This window comes from Macrobrachium rosenbergii, chromosome 4, assembly GCF_040412425.1.
Source record: "Macrobrachium rosenbergii isolate ZJJX-2024 chromosome 4, ASM4041242v1, whole genome shotgun sequence".
NCBI classification, from domain to species: Eukaryota; Metazoa; Arthropoda; class Malacostraca; order Decapoda; family Palaemonidae; genus Macrobrachium; species Macrobrachium rosenbergii.
Window position 1 is genome coordinate 27,205,281 of NC_089744.1, and position 10,777 is coordinate 27,216,057.

Sequence of the window (10,777 nt, forward strand, 5' to 3'; positions counted from 1 at the left end):
TGTTTAGTAAGTTTCAGGGTACATAATTTATTTGAATTTGTAAGCCGTTGAATATCAGCTCTCAGACAGCTTAATACATTTTAGGATACAGAGTTTGTGTTCGAACTTCGTATTACAGTAATTTAACATCAGGTATTGTAACGTTCACGGTGTTAAAGGCTGGTTAGGCATAAACATAAATTCTTACCAGTTTGATATATATATATATATATATATATATATATATATATATATATATATATATATATATATATATATATATATATATTGATAGATAGATAGATAGATATAGTTTTAAGGTGTTGTAGCCGGTAGTCCATTTTCCAAAGTGTACTTACTTGGTTATAGAGATTTTTATGCAAATTCTTGCAAGATGAATTGTAGGTGATTCTAGTTATGTTTAGTCATTTGTGATTAGTTGCAGATATTCCATTAATTAGAAAATAAAGGTTTTCTTGACTTTGGAATATCTTTGTGGTATTCAGTATGGTTAGGAATGGTTCTGTGGCATAACACATGCTACGTATTACTTTCGTGAAATAGTCAACCTTTTCGGCAGCATCATGAATGATTCCTGATAGTTTTTCTGTGTATTTTATAAATAATATCAGACTAGCTTCCAGTATAATAGTCACTCGGAGTTAAATCTTCTCTTGTACTCCTCGTAATCTTAATCCCTTTCAGTTATTGAAATATATCCTAGTTAATCTAGAATTAGTTAAATTATAGCCGCTATATTTTGTGTCATATAATATACGTAAGCATTGGTGCTTAACACTTTGAGAGTTCGGTTATGTGAACGAGGTATATCATAGATAGATGTGTTTATATGTTTACACTCAATATAGGAAGCATTTCAGAAATTAGTTCACATGCTTTACCTCAGTTTTACCGATAAATGACTGTTTGCTTTACTTTGCATTCGATTAAACTATTCTCACTTAATTAGTACGAAGTTTGCCATGTCAATAATGCACTTGCTACACATTAAGCACAAATTAATTTAAAATTTTGTAAGCACTGCTGGGTATCTTATCAGAAACAATGTCATTATGGAATCTCTGCATATTTCAAGACACTGCTAGCGTGTGAAGGATTCAAATTGGATTTGTTGTTTTAACGGGAGTTTGGTATTATTAACGATGGTATTTCATGAATTAAAAAGTAAATTTCAAATTCCTGCTTTAGGTTTAAAAGGAGTTTATTATTAACGAGGGTAAATTATGTATAAGAATCGGTAAACAGTCTGAATTGATGCATTGATAAGTGGACTTTCTTGAAAGATTAAAATCTTGAAAGCTTGCCAATAATTTTTCACGGGAACACACAATATTTTCCAAGCCTTTGTTCTGAAGGAGAAATTCATTGCTTAGCGCACTACTTAGGTATTAGACTAGTTGGAATTGATTTAATTACTATCATTAACCTGTTTCACGAGGCAACAAAGTATGTAACTCCTATCTTGATTTTCCTTGAAAAGTGGAAATGCGACGAAATTTGAAAAAAAGACGAAGTTGATGAAAGTAAACAGAAGATAGTCAGTAGACACTGGAATTTTGTTATAGATAGAAAGGCCATATAAATAGCCACGTAAAGCACAGGTCATACACGTAAGGTGCTAGTGAAATTTTGAATAGTTATCAACAGTGAAATTTCACCGAAAGAATTTTGTCTCGGCATAGAAATAGAATCATTTCAGCTAATGTTTGTGGTTGTATTTTGTTAAGAGCATTTTCTAGGTGCTTCTGGCTATAATTATCATAAATTTAAAAACTTCAGGAGCTACAGTGTCTTGACATATGGACATTTTTTTGTAGGTCAATGTGAAGACCTTACTTTTATTTGTTTTGTGAGTTTTGAGTGTTATGTTGCACACAATTCACGCTGAATTTCAGCTTGAGTAACATGTTCACATTTCTGTATATCTTAAACTTAAGAATTTAGCTTCAAACTTTTGAAAGCCGGAACATTTTTTATACAATTTTGAAACTGGTAACATTTTGCTACCAAATTGTACATTGATTTTTATGTAAAAGGTCTTCTGTATTTCTGCATTTTACTCAGTTCTCACTAATTCTCTTGATAGCCATTTCGCCAGGGAAGGTAACTATGGTTAATGTTAGATAGCATATATACGAGTAAAAATAGTCACTAGTGGCACCAAGTAATTCAACGTAATTGTTGTACATACATAGTGTCTCTTTGGGTACGGTACAAGAAATAGGGGGTTTTGGGTACCCAGTGTTCTCAATGGCCATAATGCACTGAATTCTGAATAACAATTATTCTTTTACGGTGCTTTTAAATATGGCAACGGGAATGAGACATGAGATATTTTTGTAAATTGATATGAATGTTTAAAATGTTTGTTCTTCAGTGAATCTCTCTCTCTCTCTCTCTCTCTCTCTCTCTCTCTCTCTCTCTCTCTCTCTCTCTCTCTCTCTCCTATACACACCACGCTTTTATGAAGTGTTCTTTCTTGCTGAAGTACCTCTTGGCACTTGACACACTTTGAAGCTTCCGTTCGTCATTAATACACTCTGAAGCATCCTGTATGACATTGTTGAAGCAGCTCTGGCTACTTTGCCTTTTCTCGAAGTCTTTACATTTTCTCTGGAGTCTCATTTCACACACCATACATTGCTAAAGCAAGCCTTTGCACCGTATACGCTTTGAATTCTCACTAAACACTTGGTACACCTTGCTAGAGGAGTCTTTTACTCATTGCGTACTTTGCGGAAGCTCCCAATGCACACTACTAAGGTTCTTTCGCTGTTTTATCCTCACAAAGGGACTAAGTACCTTAATCCTAACTTTTTCACTTTTAACATTTTCACTCTTACAAGAACCTCAGACTTGATATCCATACCTGTTCCTCTGTTCCATGATCACGAATTTTTAGATCCCAGGTTGCCAAGGTATGAAACTGTGGTGAAACATTGAGTGTCATATATTCGTGCTGATTTGTGAATTTATCGTAATTTTAATGAATAGAGGGACTTTTGCTTTAGTTTCTGAGGGCAAAGTGAGAACTGCAGCAGTGTCTGTAAACATTAATATGTATTAACCTGCTAGTTTAAGTAAAATGCACAAATTATTGCTCAGTACTGAGGTACATAAGTTGAAGTACAGAAGCCCTTATAAATATACTGTATGTATTAGTTGTGTAGAATACTGGAAAGACATAAAATAAAGGACTCCTTGGGGTCAGCTTTGCTGTAACCCGGTGAGGGAGTGTGTCCTCAGCAGGAAGTAACCAGTCAAGTGTCAGCTTCGCAGTCGATTCAGAGTTGTTTTCTAACTGACAGCTGATTGCCGTGATGGGAAACGCTCTTACTTCCCTTATGCTCCCCCGAGATGTATTCCCCTTCTCTGTCACTGTTGTAGATTGTCAGTCCTTTTCAAACTGTAAAGGAAAACTGTAATGTACAGGGGGTCACAGGGGTTGGGTAAGGTAGCCACTGAGACTAATCGTGCTCTACGTTCACTCTTATGGCTTTGGTTTCGTGCATAAGAGAATGCTTGGTTTACATGTGATATCTTATGATCTGTTGCATTGAAGCCGTAGATTTTTATTGCCTGCATTTTGTATCAAACGAAGTGCGATGACCAAAAGCCTAGTTTATGTTCTTTCATGAACAACGTAAAAAATCTACGATTTTCATATATTTCAATATTCTGTTTTCCGTATTCATTGATATTTCAGATAGGACTTTCTCTCACGTCTTGTTACAGAAGGTGAGTCTTGCATTTAATTTCCTAGAATATGGAGAAACGGTAAGCAAAAGACAAGTGAATACAATGTATATATATATTTTTGACGTGTTAACATTTTGTATAAATGGCTATGTGGCTGATAGAATTCTTACCTTACAGGTCTGTGGATAAATTACTTGTGAATATTTGTGGATAGGGTTATTTGATTTGTTTTCAGATATCTTTATATCTGTATGAATTATTTTCACTTTGGGTAGGCCTATCTGACTAAAATTAATTCTTTTGGTCCAATGTGAAATGCTCTATACGAGTGACACCAGAGCCTTGGATTGCCTTTAAGAAAACTGGCCATTTCTGGGGAATTTTTATCTTGAAATATATACTACTTAGAAGTTGATTTTTAGATTCCATTCATTAAATTACTTTTTTCTTGTCCACGTTCATTTATATTCAGTTAATGTAATATGGGATATCTTAGCTTTTAGAGCATCATTACTGATATTGGAGCGTCTTTCCTTGTGCAGAAATTGCAGTTTTTGCAGAAGTCGAATTTGAGTGACTATCACATCCAGTTTTTTATATTATTACCATAGTTTAAAAGAAACTTTGTTTTACAAAATTATCGATAAATAGTAGTAACGATTAATGTCTTGTCAGATGTCTTACAAATTATATATTAGATGTATCAGAACAATTAAAGATTTGATTGGTATCCTTTTGGTCGAGTCTATGACAAGACTTTTAATTATATTTCAGACACATACTGTCATTTCAAAAGGGGGTACCAGCTTGGGGCTTAAACGCCTTTTCGTCTTAGGCCGACATTGTATTAGTGTATTTGACATAAAGGAGGGATAAATACCATAATGATCAGTTTAAGAGGAATGTGTGAGATAACTTACAAGTTCATTGCATCGGTAGTAATTAGACAAAAGTGGGTGCATCAAGATGAATCTTGCAGGAAATTTGATGGAAATAGGTCCTAGAATGGACAGAAACTTATTTGATAAGTCTACAAGGGTGATAAGCAATAATGAAGTCTGCTGTATTGGTAAAGATATTACACTATCGCTAAGTAACGTACTAAATGGCATGTTGAGAGTACAGTGTGTCTGCGAGATAATATCGAGACTTTACTAAAAGCTGATTGAGTTGGGAAAATATCCAAATGTTTAGGTTACCTTTCTAAATGAAGTCTTAATTGGTACAAAAATAATTTCCGTTAAAAGCTTGATAAAATTAGGATGAAATCGAAGCTATGGATAAGCTGGTTCTCTTCCCATACAAAAGTTTTTCGAATACTTAATGCCAGTTTTAGTTCATGTCAGTTTATGATGGTCAACTATTTCAGGTGTTTACTGATTTCCTCGGAAGTTTTGTTGCCAATGAAACTGTCAAAATAGTTAACTTAGAATCAGAAATACTTGTCTCTGAGGTGATTTGACTGTATTATGATGGTAGTACTTTAAAGAATTTGTCATGGCTGGGTGTATGTCATCGAAATTTAATTTTTTATCGTTGTAGATGTTTGCATGCAAAAGTAGCGTAGCTTTTCCATTGCTACATTGCTGCTTTGGCGGGCCTTACTGTGACACAGTAAGCATGAAGCTCACTGAAATAACAAATTACTTTAAAAGTTAGACCTGATCTTGGACAACTTGCTTTAAGGCAGGGGTCATGATGTGGTTATGTATTTTCTTGATTTTTACGCTGATGTGGAATTTACCTTTTCAAGAAATCAGTAGATATATGTAGATGTTTTCAAGGTTTTCCTCTTCTGGAGTTTTTCAGAAGGTTGTAGTTTGCAATATTTATACAGTAATGGCATTCAGGATACCCAGTTAAGATATCTAGCATAGGATTATAAATATATTTTTCATGATGACTGCAATCTTGATGCTTCGGAATTTTTCTTCAAGTGTTAGCTTTCGATGTTTGAGTTCCGTGATGAAAAATAATAGGGGGTAAAGTTTTACACAAGTATTGTCGAAAACGATAGTTTGGTTTTAGAAAGCTCAAGTAAGAGATAGCTATTAATGTTCTCTTAATTGATGTCTAGTATGTGCTTCTAAACAGCAGGTCCAGATGGATTTTTTTTTTAATAAGCGAGCATTGGATTCTTAATATATTCTTTCATGGGATGGTCTAGTTTTGCACCAAGGAAGATTCTGGTTCATAGCACGCATATGAAATGAGGAAAGAACGAGTTTCGTGATACATGGAATTTGGTATGCAGAAAGTTTGTCTGGGGTCTGGTATTTATATTCAGATATTAGGTGGTGACAGGGAGCTAGTATTTAATAATTTGTAGACGACAGTTGATCTGGTATTCAGAAATCACTTAGTGGTTGGAGTTTGTTACTTAATGAACGTTAGTTGGTAATTAGCAGTTTAACATTGCGTTAGTTTGTAGTATCGAGTTTCAGATTCAGTTTGAGTTCTGTTTTATATAGTGATACTGGCTGACCAACCCGGCGCTGCCGGGAAAACTCTAAAGGACTCAGAAAAATTTAACTGCACTTCCTCGTACTGACTCCCATTTATCCATGAATTACTGTGCTGACTGTCCCTTTTATTCAAACATTACTGTTCTAACTGTCCCATTTATCCTTTTATCCAGAAATTACTGTACTAGGTGTGCCTTTTATCCAAATATTACTGTCCCATTTATCCAGACATGACTGTGATGACTGTCCCAACTATTCATGTATTACCATGATACTGTCCTTTTTATCCATGTATGACACTGCTGACTGTCCCATTTATCCAGGTATTACTGTACTGACTGTCCCTTTTATCCAGGTATTACTCTACTGACTTTCCCAATTATCCAAGTATTACTGTAGTCCCTTTTATCCAGGTATTACTGTGGTGACTCTCCCAATCAACCATGTATTACTGTGCTGACTGTCCCATTCATCCAGCTATTGCTATGCCAACGGTCCCTTTTATCCATGTGTTACTATGCTGACTGTCCTTTTATCCAGACATTACTGTGGTGACTGCCTGGTCCCTTTTATCCATGTGTTACTATGCTGACTGTCCTTTTATCCAGACATTACTGTGGTGACTGCCCTTTTATCCAGGTATTACTGTGCTGACTGTCCTTTTTATCCAGGTATTACCTTGGGTGTGTCTCCATTGTATCCAGACATTACTGTGGTGACTGTCGCCCAGCTATTACTGTGGTGACTGTTCCATTAATCCAGACATTACTGTGGTGACGGTCCCATTTATCCAGATATTACTGTGCTGTCTGCCCCTTTTATACAGGTATTACTGTAGTGACTGTCCTTTTTATCCAGACAGTGCTGTTTTGACTGTACCACTTATCCAGATTTTAGTGTGCTGACTGTCCCTTTTATGGAGGTGGTATTACTGTGGTGATTGTCCCAGTTATCCAGGTATTACTGTACTGTCTGTCCTTATTATCCAGCTATTACTGTGGTGACTGTCCCTTTTATCTAGATATTACTGTAATGACTCCCTTTTATCCAGCTATTACTGTGGTGACTGTCCCTTTTATCCAGGTATTACTATGGTGACTGTCTAAACCTTGATACAGAATTATTAATCACAGGAAGGAAAAGCATTTTCAGTAATTTATTTCTATGGTATCGAGCGCATGAAATGAGCTATGATAAATCAGTAGAGTTTATTTACCACAATCGTTACAAAGGCCAGGGGGATGGGGGAAGGGGAATGGAGTGCGGATTTGGGATTTGAAACACACCCTGTTATCTAAGTTGGGTCAAATGATGACCTCGTTCCAAATTTTGTCTAGATCAGTCGAGCAGTTTGGATCTCTATAGAGCACTAACATACAAACATTCACTTTCATATATAAGAAGAGCCCCAGGCATTGCTCATGGTGATTTAGCTATTCTAGTTAGTGCCCGATGATAGAAGCATCATGATTAATATTTGGGTTTTTTATATAAACTTTGCGAAACAGGAAAGGTTAGTTGGCGTTTGAAATAAGTCTAGGATTTTGTAAAACATTTGTTTAGGACGCTTCCCACAGGAAAATTCTATGATTTTGCGCTTAATACATAAGAATGGAGAGTTTTTGCCCTGTAAATCGTTTAGTTTATTTTTTTATATAGAAAGTTTGTAAATATGTGTTTTAGGCAGGTGTTTGAGTGTTTTTTGGCTAGAGAGTGTGTTCTGTAATTCTTTTTCATAAAAAGTCTGCTAATTTTTTTTGTTTGTATTTTCTTTTGCTACGAAGTCTGTTACTTCGTGGTTTTTCATGGGAAATTTGTTAGTATGTGATATTTTACTCAAAACTCCGTGAGTTTGTTTTTAGCTTAGGAAATTTGCAACCCTTATGGAAGTTTGTAGCTTAGGTTTCTTAGCTTGAGAAGTTGGTTGCCGTTTTATTTTGCCTAGGAAGTTAGTTAATTTGTAATATTTAGCTAGAAAATCTGGTGGTTTGTAATTTTTGTTAGAAAGTTACTCTGTAATATTTCACTAGAAAGTCGGCCTAGGAAGTTTGTTGGTTTGTGCTTCAGAAGTTTGTTCGTCTGTGTATTGCTTAAGAAATTTATTGGAGTGTGTTTTGTGCTTAGAACGCTTGTTTAGTTTTTAGCTTAAGTAGTCGCTGGCTTGTGTTTTTGGCATAAGAATTTTGTTGATTGGTAAGTTTTTGTTAGAAAGTCTGTTAGCTTGTGTTTTCTACAGGAAGTTTCTTAGTTAGTGGTATTTTGCTGGAAAGTCTGTTAGTTTGTATTTCTGTATATATAGTTAGTAGTTTATTTTGTGACTTGTTAGAAAGTTTATTAGCTTGTGTTTTTGCTTAGGAAGTTTGGTGGTTTGGGTTTGTTTCAGAGGTTTGTTTTTTGCCTAAGAAGATGATTGGTTCGTATTTTTTGCTTCAGAAGTTTGTTGGTTTATGATTTTTGCTTAGGATGTTTGGGTTTGTTTCAGAATATTTTTTTTCTTTGGTTTGTGTTTTTTGCTTGAGAAGTTTGTTGGTTTGTGTTTTTTCCTTCAGATGTTTGTTGGCTTGTGTTGTTTGCTTAGGAAGTTTGGTGTTGCTTCAGAGGTTTATATTTTGCTTAGGAAGTTTAGGTTTTTTCAGAAGTTTGATTTTTGCTTTGGAAGTTTGTTGGTTTGTGTTTTTTGCTTCAGAAGTTTCTTTGCTTGTGGTTTTTCTTTCAGAAATTTGGTAGCTTATGTTTTTTGCATAGGGAATTTGCTAGTGTGTTTTGCTTAAGTGGTTTGTTAGTTCGTGAGATTCTTTGCGTTTTATGCTTTAGAAGTCTGTTCCATGTTTCATGCTTATTCTTATTTAATGAGTATTTTGGCTTGAACGTCTTAGTTTGTGCTGTCTCTCGTGCTTAGAGTGTGTGTTAATTTGGGAGTTCTTTCTAAGGGACTTTTGTAGACTAGAAAGTGTTAACCACCCCTAAATTTTTATCCAGAAAGTGTGTTAGATCAGGGGAGTTTTTTTTTTTTTCAGAAAATTCTGTTAAGTGGTGATTTAGTTGAAAAGTCTTTGGGGTGTGAGTTTTCCGTCTAGAAAATATTGGGAAAAAGTTTGTGTATTTTGTCTTGAGTTTTTATTTTTTTATTTTTTGCTTGAGAGGTCTACTGGTTGTTGGCTTATTAAGTTGATAGTTTGGGAGTTGTTTTTTCCCAGAATGTGGATTTTTTTTTTCCTAGAAACTTTAGGATTTTAAAACAAGAGGATATTGGTTGGAAGCTTTTTTTGTCTGTAAAATGTTAGTCGGTGTGAGGTTTCCATTGCTAGTAGTTTTGTGAGTCATTCCTATAAAGAGTCAATTTAATGTAGATTTTTGCCAAAAAAAGATGTTAGTTTTGGAGAGATTTTTGCCAAAAAAATTAGAAAAAAATAATCGGCAAAACTGATGCCAGAATTTTCATAACGGCATTAATTTTACTATTATTAATAAGACACTTATGGTAAAATTACATGATTTAAATCAAAAGTTAGGGTACAATTGTCCTTGAAGATAGGCCAACATTAGGTCAGCATTAGCATTTAGTATCCTAAAAGGTGACTGAGATAAGACATAAACTTACTGGAATTTGAGATATGCCAACAGTTTGGTATTAGATTAAAGCAAGTCTTGAGGTAAAATAACAAAATTAAAAGCTGTAAGCTTTCAAGGAAGTTTTTTTCTGATCAGTATTTGTTGGTTGTGAATGGTCAATACAAGGCACTGTTTTTAGTCTTGTAGACCTGCTCCGGTGAGCCTGTGGAATTGTAATTTTTATCAGTAGCCTTGATCTAGTGGGCTGTGTAAAACAGCAATTTTTATAGCCTTGTAGCCATGTTGTGATGAGTAATGCTAAACAGTAATTCATATAGCGCCACATTTACCGAACTATAAAAAAAAACTTTGACTTTTATAGGCCTATTCTGAAAAGTCACATGAAATGGCAATTCAACGTTCTGAGAAAAATCTGGCGTTAAAAATTTTGAAATGACACCCTAACTCCAATACAGCCGAAGACATTCTTCCCTAATTACCAGCCAATGGGATGATTTTTGTAAGAAGTATCACACAGACCCTTCTTAACTGGCCTGGTGGTCCACGTGTACAGTGAAGGTTGACGTTAGTCCGACCTGCTGTCCTGCTGGGGGAGGAAGAACGGGGCAGGAGGATATTAGCTATGCACGTCTCTGACCATTTACCTGACTCAATCACTTACATTGAACGGTGTCTTGAAGCCATGAGACGAGTTATTTGAGGTATTTAGGTCACTTGTCTGCTTTTGAGGGGACTGTATGTGTCTTGGTGTAATTAACTGTTTTTTGTTGTAACCAAACCTCGAGGATGACTTATTTTAAATAAATTAAATTTGATTTTGTTTTCGTTTACTTGTGAATTTCCTGTAATGCTCTTGTTCAGAAAGACATCTGAGGAAGAAGGAAGTTGAATATTCGTACTTCAAGGAAGTCATGTAGACAGAATTTAAAACTTTACATAAACTGCTGTATATTACTTTTCAAAGTTTAAAAGTAATATGCTTGAGTTTGATAGTTGTAAAGATTAAAAAAACCTCGCTATAAGTTGAGTTCCTAACAGTT